The sequence below is a fragment of the Haliaeetus albicilla genome, chromosome 2, assembly GCF_947461875.1.
Source record: "Haliaeetus albicilla chromosome 2, bHalAlb1.1, whole genome shotgun sequence".
In the NCBI taxonomy this organism is placed as follows: Eukaryota; Metazoa; Chordata; class Aves; order Accipitriformes; family Accipitridae; genus Haliaeetus; species Haliaeetus albicilla.
Genome location: NC_091484.1, coordinates 11,322,614 through 11,342,083, shown reverse-complemented (window position 1 = coordinate 11,342,083; position 19,470 = coordinate 11,322,614). Strand labels below are relative to the sequence as shown.

Here is a 19,470-nt window from a genome sequence, read left to right as displayed (position 1 = left end):
AGGATTATTCAATCAAACAGCGGTTTAACTGTATCTGTGGTGGAGTGGGATCATTGCTTAACGATGCACAGAAGCATTGTGCCCTGGTTTAGGACAGGAAGTGGAAAATGAATATTGTTTTGAACTTGAACTTTGTGAGCAGACAGAAAGTAATTATCGGAGCTGGAACTCCCCCGGGAGAAGCGGGGGAGTGATGCACTGTGCTTGTAAGAAGCACTGTGGGATCTTAAATATCTAGTAGTGTTTAACGCTTTGGTTTTACATTTCTGCTTTTTAATTGATCTTCTGGTCCTCGTTTTTTCCTTGGCAAATAGAGGAAGAAACAATTGCATGTAGACTTCATGTACTGTATTTATTGATGGACACCCTCCTGCCCTCCCTTTGATGGTGGGGCAGGACTCTTAAATTTCTGTCTTGGTCCTGGTGTTACTTTCAGTTGTAAAATGAACTCTTTCACTGCCTCGGTTACTTAATGGACCTATTATAAACATGGAAAATTGACTTAATTGGTGATTAAGAGCACATAATTGTATGTGAAGCCATTTAATCAGAAGCCATAAGCCACTTGTGTAGTATTTAGTATTAATTATAAACTACAGAAGTTTACCTGTCCTAGTAGAAAACCCCACTGAAAAGATGTGCAATCTACGTAGTTGTGAAGTTAACATTTTGAGTATCAACTTTTTAATAACGTATTACTACTAAAATATTACTGACCACTTAATAGAAAAAAAAAATGAAAAAAGGCAAAGCTCTGCCTTCACAGAATGTTTTGCTGTATTTCAATGACCTGTGCCTTTGCAAACTAGCTAAGCGTTTTGGTGGGGTTTTTTTGTTTTGGTTTTTTTTTTTTTTGTTCTACTTTGGCTGCTACTTTACAAGTTCTTCAACAAAGAATAGTCAGTGCAAGACCACCTTTTCTTCCAGACTGTGTGGTATCTTCTGTAGATTTTTAAAATACTGTTCCCTATTAAATCAGATAAAACAAAGAAGGGAAAAGATTTTTTTGCTAACTTTTTGAAGGTGATACTTCTATGGTAGGTACATGGGGTTTTTTGGTCTCAGAAGGGAATAATTATTTAAAAAATAACATGTAAAATGTAAAAGTAAAATTACATAAATTTTCAACGTAAAATTAAATACATGTTCTTTATGATAATGTCTCCCTGATCAAGTTCACAAGACTATTTTAATCTTACATTAACACAGTTGTGGGATTCTTCATTTCTGGTGAAGTTTAAAGGTAGTAAAATTAAGTCACTTTAAAAGAAAATTGTGTGATGATTTATTGTAGCAGAGTAGGGGAAATTCCTCTAGAGATTTTAATATCTTCCACCTGGTATAGAAATGAAAAGAAAATATTCTTTAGCTGGTGACTAATTTGTCACTAATACCCAAGGGTTCCTTCATTACAATGCAGAGATGTCAGTTTTAAGAGAAACGTACAGTGAAAAAACTGAGTGTAACTTCCTGTTGCAGACACTTAAAAAAGGAGAAAAATAAAGGTCTGGAAAGCAGACGAAGTGGTGTGAAGGAAGGCTCTGAAGCTATCAATCAGGGCAAAATGGTTGGGGAAGGATTTTACCTGCAGGCTTCAGTGGAATTCATTAGGACATGTTCGAGGAGGAAAGTCACTCGATACGACTCCAGAGGAGGAGCTCTGACATGCAGTAATACCCAGGCTGACGCTCAGTTCTCCTCCAAACTGCACGTACTGCATCCTGGTAATTGTTTGAGGAGAAACTGTATTGTTAAAAAAAAGTCACACTCTGCTTACTGATGGCTTTTGTACTTTATCACAATGTGAAGTGAATTGGGTCCAAGACTTATGGTTCAGTTGAAAATGTTGCTAGAGAATATCTGCAGCTACTGACAGCTCAAACCTGCCAACAAAGATTATGGTGCCTCTGCCACATCAGTATCTTGACAAGTCATTTTTCCCAGCAGAGAGCTATTCCAGTGTCCAGATGCTTGCGTAGTGTCATCACTTTGCCTTTTGCTGCAGTAACAAAACTTTGACTCCGCTCCTGTCCTTCCAGTACTGCGGTTTCACAACAGCTCAGTATAAGGAGGGGGAGCATGAGCCATCGCAATACCAGGAGGGAGTGGAATGAGGATTTCGGTCTCCCTCCCGTAAGAAACTGATCCTGCACTCATGTCGTATGTGAGTAGGCACAGTGAAACGTGAACGTGAATATTGGATAGAAGGCAACTGCTTATAACCAACTTCAGAAATGTGAAGTAGGTGATGGGCAATGGCAGCAAAGTGTCAGCCTGTGGCAGCAGAATATCTGCAAACAGCCTCTGTTGTCCACTTTAGTGGTGCAAGAATTGCAGCAGCTGGTCTGGCTTCCGCTGCAGGAGTGGATGCTCTCGGAGGGAGCAGGTATCGCTATCCCGTGGCCCTGCAGCAGCAGCAGCAATCTAGCTTCTTGAGGGATTTCTGGTTTGCTCTTCCCCTACTTTTTAGAACAACCCAAAAAGTCATTCAGGAATTGTGTTAGCTGTAGATATCTGACAGAAGAAATGATTCAGTGTTAGGACTGCAGTGATGTTAGAGACTTGGGAAGAAGTAGTCAGTACTGCACCAAAGAAACGTACATGTTAGAAACAACATGTGCGACAACTTCATTGTAAAAGCGTTTATGCAGCAGGGGAAGTCCTGGCATGTCCTGCAGACTCCAGGCCACATTAACACAGTTCTGTTTCTTGCTGGAGAGTAAGATTTAATCTCGACCATTCTACGGTTAGTTGGAGAAAAGGAAGATTTAATGTTCTATCAGAAACTTATTGGTTTTGCTATGTTTCTTTCAGTTTTAGTGTATTCTTCAGTTAGAGCACTGAGGTGAATTAGAAATTTTTTTTAATGTGTGGTGGGTTGACCTTGGCCAGTGGCCAGCTTGTCTCCCACTCCTCATCCTCAACAGGTGGGGAGGAGAAAATAAGATGAAAAAGCTCATGGGTCAAGATGAGACAGGGAGATTGCTTACCAGTTACCATCACAGGCAAAACAGACTCGAACTGGAGAAAATTAATTTATTGCCATTTAAAATAGCATTGGATGGTGAGAAACAAAGGCAAGAACTAAAACAACTCTGCCCACCCCCTTTCCCAGGCTCACCTTCGCTTCTTCATTCCCGGTTCTTCTACCTTCTCCAGAGCGGTGTGGCGGGTGGGGAATGGGGCCTGCAGTCAGTATGTAACATTTCCTCTCTATCACTCCTTCCTTCTCCTCCCACTTCTCCCCTACTCCCGTGTGAGCTCTCTGTGGGCTGCAGTTCCTGTCAGGAGAACTGGCTCCAGCCTGGTCTCTCCAGGAGCTGCAGGAGAATCTGCTCTGGCACCTGGAGCACCTCCTTCCCGCCTTTCTCTCAGGCCTTGGTGCAGGCCTTGCAGGGCTGTTTCTCTCACGTTTGTCCTTTCCGCCATGCTGAATTTTGGCCTTTCACAGAGGCGCTGCTGGCTTCTCCGATGGGCTCAGCTGGGTCCTGCTGCAGGTCTGTTGTGGAGCCGGCTGGAAGAGGCGCAGGGCAGCCCCTCACCTCTCCTCACAGGGGCCCCTGCAGCTCCGCCGTGCCAGTGCCGGGGTACAGACGCTTGATCCAGTATGACAAAATCAGCACTTTATCAATTCATATCGGACTGTGGTCTGGAGCGATTCCACATCCCATCCTGTGGGAATCGCTGCCGGTTTTAGAGCATTTTTACAGCAGGGAAGGATGGGGAATGGTGACACAGAAGGTCAGCCTTGCTTATCCTGCGTCCCACCTGAGGTAAGAGACAAGTCTGTTAATAAGGAGTGGTCCTTGGTCACTGAAAGCTAAAATAAGATGAGCCTTTTCAAAAGTCTCCGAGTTGATGCCAAAAGGCTATTTGGGCATCTTGTGGGCACAAGTGACCTGCACAGAAAATTGAACTTGTGCTTTACTGATGTTTAAGGACTGAATTTTTTCAAAAATAATCTAATAGCACTTGTATAGTAACATGCTGGCTGTTGAAATGTGTAGTCTTAAATGACTACCTGAACTAGGAGCATGGCTTTTCCATGTTCAGGATCTTATATTTGCTAGATCTGTTTTCTTGAGAGTTTTTTTGGTTTGCTTGTAGTTTTGTAACTGCTCTGAAGATAGGAAAGGCTACTGTAGGGGACCTGTCCTCCTCTCCGTCTCTCCAGAGGCCAAGTCTTTTTATACATTTGGGTTTTTTGTGTGTGTTCTATTAATATTCATATCAAGAGTGTAGAAACAGGTGAGATGGTCTTGCCATCAAATGATGGCCATCCTCTGATTTTAATCATGTATCCAGGGCTTAAATAACATTCAAAATTTCCTTCAGATGTTGGGCTTCAGGGCTTTTCAAGCCGTTAACCTGAAGCTTGTGTGGCATCGTTCTTCTACCTGATTTATGCTACAAAGGAAAATCTGTGTTCTGTTCATATAAGCCACTTGCCATTCCTGATGGTGATGGCAGCTCTGCCTAAGAAGAGCTTGGAGCGTGCAGGGGAGACTTTGAGGAGAGCAAAGGATACTGCTGTTCTTGCTGGAAGTAGGTTTACTTTGAGAGGAATCTTGCCAAAGATTTGCCTGTAGCTCCTAACAAGGTCTTAAGTGAAGATGACTACATGGTGCTAGTGTTATTGCAGATACTAATGTGCCAGATGCTCTGCTGGCAAACTAACATTTTGTTGGACTTCTTCCTTCTTCTCAAGAGAGCCTTACATCTATGCTTTTATCCTGGGAAGCAAGTTAGAAAAGTCATCTGAATGGCAGTCAGCTCAGGAGAGAGCTCTGTGTAACCATTTTTACGCTTAACCTGAGAAGCCAAAGTCTTGCCCCAAAATATCGTCTGCCACTCTGCAAAGAAACTGTTAGTCTTTCATTAATCATTCAGTGGTCCTTTAACTATATGGTAAACAAAACCCACCAGGCCTGTGTTGTCCTGCTTGCAGTCAATTCTCTTGTGCTCAACACCTCATGCAGAACTTGGTTTGAAACCCAATCTAGCGAGGTGCAGCCTCCCCCAGCAGACATACTATTAATGGCCTAGATGTCTCTTTAATGAAAGGGTTTTGTTGTGCCAACACATGCTCTCTCCTTCCTGAAGTGGATGCTCTCTGTGTTGATGCAGATACCACTACCAGAAGTAGTAGTATGGAACCTGCTATCTTGTGGTCACTGAAACTTAAAATTCTGTAATTATTCTTGGCATATACTCTTAAAGATTAGTGCATACTGGGCTTTTTTCAGAGTCACTGAAAATCAAGCCCTGAGTTGTGTCATGGTTTTTTTTTGTAGTGCCTCAAATGGTTGATACACCCTTGTGACCTTTGGAAGTGCAGTTTGGATTGTAATCCACAAATCAAATGTTAGTAAAGAAGAAATACCTGGGATGTGACTTGTGGAGGCATTTTTTCAGATGGTCCCCTGACAGTGAATGGTGAAGTGCTTAGAAGTGGGAGTATTACTTATGCAAAAGGGAACTCAGTGTTTGGTTGCCAAAATCTGACTACTTTAACTTGCGAGTTGACTGAATATAGGTATGCTTTGCCGTGAACTCTTAGCCTAGAAGTTACGCAGCAGTTCCTGACACTGTAAATTTGAAGATTTCCAGGCTCATTTAAATGCTGTCAGCTATGGCTTGTGTTCAGTCTTAAGCATTTTTCACTTCAGGTAGGAAGGCCTGAAATAATCAGTCCTTGGAAAGGAAGCTGTGTTATCCTGAAATGAGTTTAAAAGAAATATTTCTCCCAGACTGTAAATGTCCAAAATACACTGTTCAAATTTGCTCTGCTGAATGTTAACTTGCAATGGTGAAGGTAAGTGTCTGTCAAGGTAATTTTCATGTTTAATTAGTTGTATGCATGATTCATACATTTTTTAAATTGTCATTCCAATTTCTTGTCAGCCTTGTATTTTTATACTGCTGTGAATCTGTGAGTTTGCATTTCAAGGCAATACTTGCGGACTGGTGGCCATCAGCTCTCATCTTTCATGGACATACTAAGTGCATTTTTGATCTGAGGATTTTGACTCTCTAGATACCGACAAGTCAGATTTTTATTTTTATTTTTGTACAAAAAAGATACGATCCAGTTGTCTTTAACAATGAGTGTAATCTCAGAAGAGTAAAACCTTATGCTTATCCACTAAAAAGCTTTTCAGAAAAAGAATTGCATGGAGGAAAGAACCTGCCAAGCTTTCCTCTGCCTGAAAATGCTTACAAGTACCCTGTAGCCAGCCACTATATTCACTGATACTCAAGACCAGTGAGCAATCTCCCACCAATTCCTAAACGCTATTTAATTTTCTAGTTATCTGGCAGAGCTTTCTGGCTCTGTTTTTAACTGCAGTAGATGGCTGCCAAGGTGTATGCATGACATGAAGTAAACCCCCAAAGTAGTTTGATACCCCTGCAAATAGGACAGTGCTGCAAATACCTAAAGTAGAAGTAAGAATTGCAGACTCAACGTCTGCACATGAGTGTAGTTTATGGATTAAGTGGGGGGGGCATAGTCCTCAAAGCCATGTTAAATTAATCTGTTTGTCAGTTAACATTAAAATAGTAAAAATGGTGCCAACTTCAACTGTATTGGAGTATTTAATTGTAATCCTGTGTTTACAGGGAAGTACAGGTAGCTTCACCTAAGCAGTGGAGTAATTTGGGCAGACTGTCTTACTTGGCATTAGAACTACAGTCACCCTGCGATCAGCAGGACCCTCCTTACGGCAGTTGTGCTGATAGGTTGCAGGTATGGTTTCAACATTGGATTAAGCTGAGTGAGAGCTGTGTTGACATCAAAAGAAGTGGCCTCCTCAGCCTGGCTGCATGTTCCTGTCTCCTCCTCTGTGTTGGTGCTATCAGACATGCTACAAACTGGATCAACTCGCTGATCCAGCTGAGAAGAAGACCAGAAAAAAATCAGTTTGGTCTGGCTGTAAACAGACTTGTGTCACTGCAGGAGTCTGCAGGAGCTTGTGGCTGGGCTGGGGAGAGGACAGGGTTGCATCTTTGGTCAGCAGTAAGGTCTTTGAATTTTTACAGTCATTTGACAATAATCAAATCCTGAGATAAATGATGATACAGTTTTGCTATTGCCCTTGATAACTGAACTGCCAGAGAACAATTTGGGAAAGAATTAAATTTGCAAGGTCTAGTCAACTTAGTTGTTCAGGATTAATCAGCCTGATGCTTTGGTTCAGGCACTTTTTCATGTTCCCTCTTTTATTTGTGCATTTAATACATAAAATTCCAACCCTTACCTGCCTTGGACTTCCAACAGCATGTGCCAAGTCCTGTCTTGTGCCTTCACCTGGTTCCAAAGGGCACTTTTGGGTAGGTGTTTTTGAAACGTGCATCTTAAGCACATTCCAGAGGAGGTTCAGAGCAAGTTGTGAAGTTTACTGCAGCCTTCTTTTAAGACAGCCAGAGAAGCTGGAAGAAAATCATGGTTGTGTATTGAATGATAAGAGTGCTTGCCACAGTCATAGGAAGCCCAGGATGATTTCCTCCACGCACAGGCTGTGTGTGACATCCTTAGTGGATAATAGTAACACACTGATTTCATTTCTATTTGGGATCTTGTCAGAAGTGACTTGCCCAAAATCTAACGTCATGTTAGTAGGATAGTGATGAGAATCAGGAATCCTAAATTTCTGGGTTTCTGAAGACATTGGTGCATTGGCTACTTAAAGACCCCACTGAAATGAGCTATAGCAATCCCAGTTTTTTTGGTTGCAATTTGTACAATTTGGAAATTGTATTTTAAAGTAACATTAACTCTCCCTTCAAGTAGGGCTGGTAGGATTGACTGACTAGCTATTTTAATTACTGAATATAGGTTACATATATACAAGAAAAACTCTCTGACAAAAGTGTATTATATCTTGGCTTTTAGTACTAACCAGCTCAACTTTAATTTCACAGCTTGCTGCCAACAGCTGCCTCACGAAGACGTAGTACTCATAATAAATGAAATTTCATGAAAAAAAGAAAAAATGAAAACTTTGTTCCAGCTGGATTGAAAAGGCAGTTGGAGCATTTCTATGCTGCATATAAAGCTGCCATCCACATAAACATTTCAAATTACTTTTTCATTTTTAATAATCAGGATCAGACCTTTTCTTACTATTGATGCAAATGCAAGATATTAGAAACATACAATTTCATTCAAAGTCCATTAGTTATTGAATCCTGTCCAAAGTTAAGCATTTGAAGTGTTTTGGGAGAAACTCACCTTTTAGTTTCGGGTTTTTGACAACTTGCCTGGATGAAAACCCTGAAATGAGCAGACCGCTCTAGTCCTGCTTGGTAGTGCTTGGAGGGATGTTAGTTACATCATTTGCTTTTGGAGCTGTTGCTTGTTGTGTATTGTTGAAAGCCCTGCAGCTGATGAGCGCTTGCCCAGACTACCAACGGGAATCTCATTTAAATTATCACACAGCCTCTCTGCACATGGTAGAGATTAATTCCTGTAGCCACAAACAGAATGAATGCTTTGTACTTAGTACCATAATGTAAGTTCATGCTGAAATACAGTGCCAGTAACCAACTCCTTTACCAATAAATTCACAGTTCTAATAACCATGTGTTTTTACAGCATCCTGATCCCAAAGGATCAAAGAAACATTGATTTATTTAGCTTTGGGTCCCATCCCCTGTTGTTCTCACTCCTTCTCCTTGCTCCCCCTGAGCATGAAAGAGCCATATATGATATGAAACCCAACTGTTGTATAGTCCACAGCAGGGAGGGACACTGCAAAACTGCAGAAAAGAACATTGTAGCCAGTAGAAATGACAGGAAGTGTTGTGGGCAGACAGAACACAAACATTAGAGCACACTTTGGCCAAGAGTCGCTATCAACCTGTCTAAACTGCCATAAAGTTCTTTATTGACGTTAAATGGATTGAAAGTTAAAACCTCAACATCTTAAAAAATTACACTATGCCTGTGGCATACAACTTTGCTGCTGTATAGAAAAGTGTAGTGAGTGTCTGATGAAGCAAGTATGGGGTGACTCAGTAGAGGTGCCAGCAGCAGAAGTGTTTTGTCATTTACTTTGGAAAAGGTGAATAATGCTCACAAGGAGCATTACCGCCCTGTAGCTGAGCTATTCATAATGTGATCGTGTCCCCAGACCTCTGTAAAGGCCCCTTGTCCTATTGCAAGCATGTGCTAAGACATCGTGTAACATCTCCTGTTAAGTAGTCCCTGGGGGCTGTTAGGATTTATACCCTGAGGGTTTCCAGAGTTATAGGACTGGTTGATGTTCCTCATCAAAAGGCCAGCCCGAGACAAGGTGCCTGAAAATTTGAGTCGACAAAACTACTGAAATGACTTTACAAAAAAGTGTTTTATGGTTCAGACAGTATTTGGTGGCTGTTGTATTCCAGCAGCAGGTAGAGGTCCCAGCCCCGCTCTGTATGTATGTATGTATGTAGGTGTAACTAAAGTGCTTCTTGCCTCAGAATATTTATTTCTCATGACCAGGGAAAAATATGTGGAAAAGCAGCATGGACACAAGATACAAATTGCCATGACCAGGTCATTATTTTGTTACAAAGTAAACCAAGTACTTCCTTTTTGCCTCTGAATTACACAGCTTTGGGGAAGCTCAATAATTCCTAATGGCTGAACATTCTATTTCTAAGCCTGGAAATCCTGCTTCTGACTAAAAAAAAAAAAATTTTTAAAAAGAAGAATCTGGGGCTGAGTAGCTGCAACTTTCACTGTTTTGAATGTTTTTCAATCCCATCTTAGACCAGTGCAATGAAATAGTTACTGGTTGTACGCAGGCCTACGGATCTATCAGAACTGCCACCTGTTCAGGGAAAAGGAAATTGATACACTGAACAAAAAGCCTGCCAGCAATTGGAGAAAATGCTTTTCTGGCAGAATTCTTACTTTAAGATGTTTATGCTGCTGAAGTATATTGTCACCTAGAGCTGTGCTTTGTTTGCTTGTTTACTACTGCCTAGGGTCTATAAAGTAGAGATTGCAGCCAGTACCTGAAGCAGCATAAATTTATGTTGCCAGCACGAGTCGAAATGTTGTGGGGAGAGAGGGAAAGATGACATGTTTCTATATTCAAGAGCATGTTTCTTAGGGGTTTTTTTTTGGAAAGAGAAAGTCCAAAAATGTGTGCTGCAAAACCATCATTACTTTGTGTCTTTGTAGATGGGAATAGCAGAATTATATACATGTGTCTGTTCCTATATAGTGAATATATGTTGGAAATATTTAAAAATGAGAATGATTGAATACCTAAAAACATTCCCAACGCTAATATTTTCTCCTGCATCCAACATATAGTACAGACCTTTTTTTGACATTTGATCTATACTGTTCGTAGGTCTTTTATATACACAGAGGGATTTACTGCTTTGTAATCAAGCTGCTGAAGAAAAACGTTGTCCTTTTATTCACTAGGGATGACTGTAATAAATTAAAATGGATTCCCATTAGCCTTCCCTACTTAGTTGAACCGCTTAAAATTACTTTGGACTTTGCCCTTGCCTGCCCTCCTCACCTTTGCTCAAACATTTCTGCTTCCAGGAGTGCAGCAGTGTTGGTCCTAGAGCCTTACTTCTGTGACTGAAGTTACAATTCATTGCAGGCTGGAAGCAGAATACTAAGGTGGAGCCCATTTGGAGTTAAAATAAATGTTTAGTAGTTTTAAAAGCATAATGCAGGGTCTAACTCACAGGTGATCTCTGGCCTCGTAGACTGCTGTTAGTGTTAAGAGCTGATTATAGCTTGATTGCACAGGTATTTTTCAGTAAGGCTGTATGCATGCAGATGAAGATAGGTTGTTTTGGTTTTAGGGTTGTTGGGTTTTTATTGCTCCTGTGAGGTTTCTGTGGCAATAATGGCTTTACCAGCTTGTGGACAGTACTGTAGAGTTGAAACAAGCAAATCTCTGAGGCCTGTCTGAGCACAGAAGTACATTTAAACAAGTATATGTAAAGTTCTGTCTTTCTCCTGCCTATTAAATGCAACCAGAATTACACTGATTTACAAAACAAACTGCAGGTTTAAAACTGCTGTTCCGTCAAATGTACAACTCTTGTTTTATAACTGGTAGTGCCCTAGTGGTAAATGCATACACATTAATCAGTTGTGCTAAAGTAAAAAGAAAGCCACGACAATTATTAGACAGTATATATGCAGTTCAATTTTGGATTGTCATTTTCAGTTATGATATGAATGGAAGGGCTGGATTTCTTACTGAGTTCCCAAATCTTGTGTCCTCCTGCCTGTTCTTCTCTTTGTATTCAGGTTCTAAATTCAGGTTTTATACTTCTCGCGGGCTTGGAATAGTAACTTGGAGGTGATTTGAGATGATCTCAGTGCAATGTTGTAATCTGGAGAACCTTAGAGAAGATGCCACGCTTGTAACAGTGCAGAGAAATACATGGCATTACTGAATGGGATTTTTTTGAAATATTTCAGTGAAGTAAATGTGCATGAGGAATGGATAGAGGAATAGTGATAGGATTGACAAGGGTTTTTTTTAACAATATAAAAATCACTTGTTTACATGTAGAAGTCTGACTAGGTTGACTTGTTTCTGTGCCAGGAAAGCACGCAGGGCAGGCCCAGAATGACCCCATGTTTGTGGCGTACAAGATGGTTCAAACATCTGACTTTGGAGGCACTGCTAGTGGAAAATCCCCCTGGCTAACCTTGGGCATGCACACGCTGATAGATGGCATGCTTATTAATACTTAAAAATTAATGCCTTATTTTTGTATACAATGAAACTGGATAGAGCTCCAAGTATGCCTCAGCACACCCATATTGGAGTGTAATGCACTAGGGAGAGAGCTAACCACAGGCTTCAGAAACACAGCACACTTGTGGGAAGGTGGCAGCTGAAAAGCAAGCTCAAATGGCATTCTGCCGTTCTTGTAGTAGCCTGCTTTTATAGGAATTAGTAGCTATTGCCAGTCCATATGATTCAGGAAGAGTTCCAAAACTGTCCTATACATCCCTGCTATTCCAATTTTGAAATATTTTTTGTTAAGCAAGGGCTAACTTGTCTGAACAGAAAAGGCAGCCATAGGATTCTTGGCTGGTCATAGTGAAGATCTCACATCTTAAATATTTTCAGCTATCTGTGATTATTCCACAAAGGTAAAAATAACTGATAGTCTGCGTAAATTTGAATAAACACAAGGAAACCACAAGCTGACTGCAAATATTGCTTGAAGAAGAAAAACATATCGTGTATGTCATTGATCAAATTAATCAAATCATAACTGATGGCAGTTTGGTATCACTAGTGTTTTCTGGTCAAGAGGATGCTGGGACTAGGCTACCTTGTGGGGGGCATATTATGGGTTTCAGATGCATTGTACGGCATAGGGCATATCTGCACAAAAAATGTGAAAAATTACTGAAGTTTCTGAGGCTATTTTTGGAATCTCTACTCATGTATTTTGGGCCATTGGGGTGCCAAGGGCAATATTGTGAGCAGCTGAGAAAAGGAAACATGTTCCCCAGTTTTGCAATTGCTGGTGTGCACTTGCATCCTGGGAGGAGAACAGACCAAGCAGAGTGTTTGCCCAATGAGGCTTGTCTCTAAAGCAAACTCTGGGCTTTTTGCATATGAAAGTACACAAGAATTCATAATCTGACCCTCTATATTATTTGTGTGTGTACATAACCTGGAATTCATTGAAGAAATCCTTGCTGCAGCTCTCTACCTCTGCACTGTTTGGGAGCAATGCAGAGATGAGAATGGTCTTAGCGATTGCAAGAAGTTTCATACAAAAGCACAAGACTGAAAGAGCTTATCACTGGTGAGGGAATGATCTCTGGCATTTCATAAATCATCAGCAGTACTAAACATGCTGGTTGGAGATTTGTATCATTGGCAAATTAATTATGTTAAGGAACACTCCCGTAGCAATGCTGGATCCAAGATGCTGTGCAACGCCTTTCTGCCAAATAAACTGCAGAGAGAGGGGCCTGGGGGATGGGAGGTGGAGAGGAGAAGCCAGGCTCAGCTTTCATATTACCTCAGTGTTGTCCTTGATAGCAGTCTTTAAAAATATTTAAATAAAAGGACAGCTTCTTAGAAACTCAACTTACGCTATTGGCAGAATATGAGGAAGGAGTGATTTCTGGTTCTGACATCTTCAGTTTCCATCCTTACAGGAGGCATCCACAGAAGTTTGCTCTGTTGCCTTCCAAGTCTGTAACATCTCTGCCATCCTCCAGCCCTGGAATGTACACAGTCATCAGGCTGCTCTAACGTAAGGAAGAGTAGAGGTGGTAAGAGGTGCAGTATTTTTATAGGCCACAGGAAAACCCCATTTTGAACTGAGAACTAAACCTGAAGTTCTGCCCACCTGAGTACTCCTGTTGAAAACCATAGAGCTTTTGTTGGCATGAACCCAAAGTTTTGGTGTAACTGAGGGTAATTTTGCCAGCCTTTCTAGAAATTCATTTACCCACTCAGTTATTCATAAATTCATGCGGTATTCCTGTAACTCTGTTTTCCCCTTGAATTCATTGAGCTTCAATTTTTAATTCTAAAACCAATTAGCAGTATTCCCATGCATTGCACTTTTGAATGCATACTTGAATCTAAGTTTCCTTACAGCTAAAGTTAATGTTTATACCACTGCTTCTCTGATGTTACCTCCTCTTCCCTTTAAAAAATAAACATAAACATATACCACGAAAAAAAAAGTGATGGACTATTAAATCACGCCAATTTTCAGTTGCTGGGTGTTGCCTGCAAATTCAGTGCTATAGCAATGCAAAAGACAAACAGAACCATTCTGTATCTAGATACTTGATAAACTGACTTCTATGTAGCCTTTATTTGGCTTTTTTCTTTGACTATACTTATGTATTAACCAAAATTGAATGCTTCCACTAGGAAGCAATGCAGCTAACGTCAGGAGAGTGTATTTCAGGTGTTGCCACACCTTACATTAGTCCAGAGACCACCACTACTCATTTTGTGTTCTGGTATAAGTCAGATAACTACAGCTACTGACTAAACTCACAGTATAAATCTGCTGTGTTTGAAGACAGCTGTTAGATTAGTTCTCTCAATTCTGCTGTGCCAGTGGATGCCAGCAAGTTCCCAATTTAAACGTTTTTTAGTGCTTTGTACAGCACTGGACACATTTTATAGAGCTGAGTAGGAGATATGTTATGTTGTGCTTAATAAACTACTCTTTAAAATATCCATGATTCAGCTGCTTGTATGGAAAAATGTGTGCTTAACTTTGAGAAAAATTTTAACTCTTATAGCTCTCAGTGTCAGACTATTGCTTTTTAAAACTTGGATTTTTCCTTAAGGTGTGTGTATGTGCTTTTCAAAGTATTTGTCCCACATATTTACTGGCAAACTGGTATGTGGCAGGACAAGGAAAAAGTTGTGTTTTTCAAGTAGATGTTAACCTTTTCCCCAGCAAGCCAGAAACTTGAGTTCTTGTGGACAGCCCTATGACAGAGGGAAATAGATGGAGTGTAATTCTAGTGGAAACTTGGGGTTTTGTTTATAAATTGTACTGCAAGTTTTTGTGCTGGTTTTTTTTGTTTGGTTTTTTTGTTGTTGTTGTTTGTTTGTTGTTTTTTTTCCATCCAGTGCACAGAGAGAAACAGGGATTGTGGTTTTCAGTAGTACTCTGTAACATTTCAAAAGGCTTTTCTCAGGCCCATGTCCCAGGAGCTTTTTTTACTTTTATGTCACACATTCTTCTGATTTTGTGTTATTTTTCTCACTGATTTTTGCCTTGCTCAGCTTCTACCCTACTGACACATGCACACTAAGGAAGTAGTTCCTAGACCAGTTTTAGAGGGAGAGGTTCTGGTACAAGCTGTCCTCTCTTACGAAAGCTTGCAGTTCAGGATCTTTGTTGCATCCATTTACTCTGTGGTATCTGTTGCTGAAAATGCACCTTATTAACCTTCAGGAACTGTTAGAAGTGAGAGATGCAGGACTTAAAGACGTTAGATGAGCCCCAATGCTAGTTTGCGAAGAGAAGCTAAACTAAGTGAAGCTGGTTCTCTTAATTGTGCCATTTCAATTCCATGCTTAAATTTGCAGCTGAACTGAACTGCTCCTAAAGAATCAAAATCCCACAAGCAGGCACACAGGCAGTCTTTGTGATGACAGCCTGTAAAACCAGCAGCTGTCCAGGGGTTAGCAGATTGGTTATGCTTCATGTGAACCATGGCGGGACATGTGCTAAGAGAAGATGCACAACATACCTAGCACCTATTGCTTGAGGGTAAAAACAGACCAACTGGAGTAGAATGACTGGGATAGCAGAGTTACACAGCCAAATGTGAATTAAAGGGAGAATTTAGCCATGCAAAAGTTGGGTGTAGGAAGGAGGAGAGATGTTATGTGGTCTAGGAGAAAACAGGAATGTGAGAGCTTCTGTTCTGTATTGACAACTGCAGGTGGTGTCTGCTCTTTGCATTGGCAGAAGAGCAGAGAAAAGTTGTGAAGTAGTAAGGAAAAGTCAGAAATATGCTGGGTTTATGGCATTTTTAGTAGGTGTAAGGTTGCTTTTCTGTCTCTGGCATTTGTATAGTTTTGTCCCTCACGCCATTGTGCTGACTTACCTGAGTCCAGCACATTATCTTCATGGTTTTGAGCTCAGTGTGATCAGAAGTGGAAAAATGCAGTAATCCCTACTTTACAGAGAAGGGAAATAGAGGCAAGCAGATTAAATATGAGTTGGCTTTGTAAAATACTCTGGTAACAGGAAACCTGTGGCTGACACAGAACTGAATCCAAGTCTCCTTAATGAGAACCCTAGTCACTGGACTATGGCGTCAATTTGCCATTTCTGACAATTCCACTTGAGAAAAAAGTAATTTTTTTTTTCCCAATTGCAGTTTTATTGGTGTTAGTATTTTATGGTGGATCTCTAATTAGTATTTCAGGGAAATTAATGTAGTACTGTAATTTGCCTGAGCTCAAACCCCTGTACTCCAATTTTTGTTTTACTCCTGTATATGCACTAGTAAAAAAACCCTGAAATTGGACACAATCTCCTTTGTCCTTGTTTTTCACTAGAGGTACCAGGACTACTTTCTGGGAAGAAGAAAAAGAGGTGAGCTGCTGTATTTCCTTTGGAAGCCAAGCACTGCATTCAGATATTTTGTACAGTTGATTTTTACTTTTTTTTCAGTAGCTCATTGCTGCAAACAGTGGGGGTCAGCAAGAGCGTCTTTGCGTGCTGCTTATAAGTGAATTGGACATATCTGTGCCATCCTGTAGTAGCTGGAGGGAGGAAATTATTTTTGATTCTTTTGTCTGTTGTAGAAGTTATTCCATAAAAGTGTCAGAGATAAACTGTGCTGAAGGCAATGAGCTGAAGTTAATCCAATGTCAGGAAATGCATCAGCTGTTGAACCAGGCTGTCGGGCTGCTCTTCTGGGCTGTGCAAGGGTGAGGGCCTTTGAAGTCCTATGTGTGTGAGAGAAATTTGCCTTTGAGCTAGGGATATTGCAGATCAAATCTGACTTTTAAGTCTAAGGCAGTCACCTTCTTAATGGCACATGTAAGCTTGTTCTCAAATATCCAAGAAGCTAAAGTTGGCTTTTACTTGCAGCTGGATTTCCTAATCTGTACAGATGATAAAACTCTTTTCTTAGGTTATTTGAATGAACTCTAGGTAGCTACCATTTTCTGTACCTGCAAGAAATTTTCCTGAGCTGTCTTGCCATCCTGTAAATGAAGCAGTCGTCTCTGTTGCTGTTTTGAATCTTAGCACTCTTATGTTTACAGTACTCCCCTGACTTGGCATTGTGCTTGAGCAGTCACTGTTGACAGGTGGCCTCAGAGGTGATGAGCTGTATTGCAGAGTAGCTTCTTGAGAGTTGGACTGGTGTTCCCAAGGGTAAGTGGTGTATATATATATATATAACATGATAGGAGGAAACTGGTCTTAAGTGAAACAAAGTGGTCTTTAAGATCCTAGTTTTGTCATTGAAGCTGTAAACGTCTTCCAGTAAAAGATACCATGGTTTGTGGACATTTAAAGTTGTCCTCTGTTTTCAGATTTGACGCTTTTGTTTGAAGAATTTGAAGCCATCTGGCAAAAAGTTAGGTCATAGTAATCAGATCCTATTTTTTTCAGTTGGTTTGATTTTTGGGGGTGGGGGGAAAAAAAAAGTGAAGTTTTCACCTTTAAATCAATTCTTGCTTTTCATCTATGCCTAAGTAAGTTGCAACAGGTGGCTGTAACTTTTATATGTCTTCACACACAAACACCATGTTGCATATCCCATTAGGGGTGCTTGTCAGTACTATTTATGAAAGGGCATGGTTACTACTGAGGATCAGATAAATCACTTGAAATCTGCTTTGAATGTTCTTACATGTTTTAGTGCTAACCAGATTGGCAAAAAGCTGTTATGGCACCACACATGCTTCTGATTTTATCTGCCTGGTGAAGGTGGTCTCTTGTTTGAGAGTTGGTGCTTATAGAGTTTTGAAATTTGGGATGGAATATGGAGTTTTTCAGCTAGGTAATGAATTTAAAAAAAAAAAATTAGTAGCAATTGAAAAATGCTGCTATTACATGGCTGTCTAGTTGTCTGTCTGAAATAAGCTGGTGGCATCTGTCCAGTTGCAGGCAGATGTCCACATCACAAATCATCAGTCTTATATAGAGCAGAGAAAATCAGCCCACGCTTTTTCAGTTCAAGCCGAGAGGGATACAGTGAGGAAAACTTGCATTTCTCTTCTCCATTCCATCTGCATTTAAAAAAGAAAAATACACGTGCACATCTTTTCCCAGAGCACTGCTTGCAGCATTGAGTAGGAGCAAATTCCCTCTTAGGAAAGCATAACTGAAAAGCACTGGAAAGAGAAATTTGTTGAGACAGGTATGTTCCTGTGTGGATCAAGTATTTTTCTTTGAATAATCTAGTGGAACTTGCAGTTGCGCACAGAGATTTTCCTGGCTAATAGGTAGCTAGGTGGTGGTTTTTGTAGGTTCAGTTTGGTATGATGGACATATGAAAGGCATGGTTATGTTACACTTTGATCCCTGCTACTGCCCTTAATTTTGACATGCCATTGTAAAACTCCTTAGTTTTCATATATAAGTAGGTGCTAGATTAAGTGGTTAGCTAATTGATGTCTTTGTTCCAGTAACAAAACCATGGTCTCTTTCAGCACTTTTCCATTTACTGCTCTGTATGCTGTTTATGGCAGCAATGGCAAACCTTTTCAGTATGTCTGCCAAATTTATTTTAAAGATCATGGTGTTTGGTGCCAACCCTAATCTCTCTTGGTGCCAAACTTGGCTCCAGCAGCGGTAGCTCTACATTGTTAGTCTTGTGCAACAGTTGCATTACATCATGGTGAGAGGAGGAAAAGGGATTTTAAAAATTCCAGTTATTCAAATGCAGTAGTCACAGGGGGGAAAACAAGACTGAAAACAAAACTCCTGCAGTTCAAATGTCAGTGTACCTCTGTACCTTGGTAAGTAATTTGAGGCCTGTTTAATATCACAAAATGGCACTTTCAGGAAGTGTTTTTCTTTATCAGATTAGACTTTGCAAAGGAAAACAAGGATGTTTGTGTGAATGGCATTGGGTTGGTGCATTTGTCATTTGGTTTTCACTTCCATGCTGTGCTGCGGTGTATCAGTGACAGGATGGCAGGATCTCTGCAAAGGTGCTCCGTAACTCTTCCTTGTTCGGTAATATCCTCTGGTCATCCCTGTAAAAATCCCGTTCCTCTGTCTTGAAAATAAACCTGATGCTAACAGCTTTGGGATCTTGGGCCCAGATTAGCTTTCACCTGGGCTTAAAGAAAAAGCTTCAACCTATTGTCACACCAAAACTCTTGGGAAATCAGACCTCAGTCAACCTGAGCCCACAAAGTGAATCAAGAGGTCCCATATATTATTTCTATGATGTTATTTTACCCTGACTTTCAAATATCCACAGAAACAAATTATTAATGGAATAAATACCAGGAAAACACCATGTGAACATTTGCTCTGAGCAAACTCCTTCTCCCCTTGGCTGCTTCCACACTATTAATTGGCATGAGTGACAAATCACAGTGCAGTTATTGCTCAAACATTGCTTTTGATTAGTTGTCGTTTTCTCCTAACATCCAGAAGGTATGCAACAACTAGGTTATGTTCCTTTGCTCACTGCTGTTGTACTGTAGCTCTTTAAAATGAGAAGTTGGCTGCACTTAACTTTTATCTATCAACTACCATCATCAGCCTGTCTTCTGATTCAGAATATCCTTTCTGAACCTTCCAGTTAAGTACAGGAACAACAAAATTTACAGTTTGTTATTTCTAATGATGAAGTAACCAACTTTCACTACAGAAATAATATTCACCAGCAGAGTAACTCCTACACATTTCACACAGGTTCTTGAAGACCGTAACCTAAACAATAACTTTTTCTAGTGTTTTTAAAAGCATAGGATGAGCTCAGTGCTGTAAAAATGCATTATCTCGTGT

At 40.4% G+C, this 19,470-nt stretch overlaps 1 protein-coding gene across 9 annotated transcripts in view; it reads left to right on the top strand.

Moving 5' to 3' along the window:
• The window catches only part of EYA2 (EYA transcriptional coactivator and phosphatase 2), a 104,914-nt gene that overhangs the window by 9,963 nt on the left and 75,481 nt on the right, over window positions 1-19,470 (top strand). Inside the window, exon 2 of one of the 9 annotated variants that reach the window (XM_069806105.1) lies at window positions 13,160-13,276. The exons of the other annotated variants lie outside the window; for them this stretch is intronic. The gene's annotated coding sequence lies outside the window, so the exon portion shown is untranslated. The remainder of the gene's footprint in view (window positions 1-13,159; window positions 13,277-19,470) is intronic. 9 annotated transcript variants of the gene reach the window in all.